At 50.8% G+C, this 1,034-nt stretch overlaps 1 protein-coding gene across 7 annotated transcripts in view; it reads right to left on the reverse strand.

The window, feature by feature from the left end:
• The window catches only part of UBE2D1 (ubiquitin conjugating enzyme E2 D1), a 25,140-nt gene that overhangs the window by 11,185 nt on the left and 12,921 nt on the right, over positions 1-1,034 (reverse strand). The gene's annotated exons all lie outside the window — the stretch shown is intronic.

A 1,034-nucleotide genomic window follows, 5' to 3' on the forward strand; every position in this document is an offset into this window, starting at 1 on the left:
GGTACCGCCATTACACCACCAGCGGGAACTCGGGGCCCCCTGTCCCGAGAAGCCTTGGGAGAGGCTGCAGACGCGGCTGAGTGAGGGGGCTGAGAACTTGCCAGATCCACCACTCTCCATAGCAGGAGAAATAGCGAGACCCTGTGACGAATATAACAGCTGCCCTGGGTGGTTGCTAGGGACTTGTGGGGGGTGTCAGGGAACCCTCTCCCAAAGGCAAAACCAAGAAGGGGAGTTGCGTAAATTCTTGGGTATAGCACCAGACCCAGAGGTAGAGTGGGGAATTGTTTTTTGACTGTCTTGAGACAAGGGCATTGGTGGACATCTTCGATCGGCTGTCCGCCCATTTAGATCAAGTGAAGGCAGTTAATTTGGCTAGCATGTATGTTTTTACCTGGTGCTTCAGCAGCCAGGGCTCACGCAATTTAATTAAACTTGCTTGCTGGGCGAGGGATGAGCTAAACGTAACTTCACAGATGCTTGACGAGCTAAGCACAGATGTCACTAGTGTGAGGCATGCATTATTACAAAATAGGGCAGCCATTGATTTTCTACTATTAGCTCATGGCCACGGCTGTGAAGAGTTCTAGGGTATGTGCTATATGAATCTTTCTGACCACTCTGTCTCAATTCACAAGCACCTCTCTGACTTCCAGAGGGGCCTACACAACCTTCAGGAGACAGACGACCCTATTGGAGATTGGCTTAAGGGTCTGGGTATCACCGGATGGCTGCATACCTTGGTAGTAGAAGGCTGCCGATTGCTACTTGTAGTTATATTAGGCTTAATAGTATTTGGGTGTATTTTTTTCTTGCCTTAAAGCAGCGCTGAGAAAGATCATCAACCAGACCTGGGTTGCCCAAAAAGAAAACGGGGGATATGTAGAGGGATTCCTTGTGGAACAGGGGCATATGATAGCCCAGGAAAGTTTGGGCACCCCAGGGCTGCTGCAGAAGCACCCCTGAAGGGCCCTCAGGCTGCAGATAGGCCAGAAAGACACCTGGCTGCAGGCAGCCCTGAACAGCCTTACGAA

The sequence above is a fragment of the Corvus brachyrhynchos genome, unplaced genomic scaffold (genome assembly GCF_000691975.1).
Source record: "Corvus brachyrhynchos isolate BGI_N302 unplaced genomic scaffold, ASM69197v1 scaffold334, whole genome shotgun sequence".
Lineage (NCBI taxonomy): Eukaryota > Metazoa > Chordata > Aves > Passeriformes > Corvidae > Corvus > Corvus brachyrhynchos.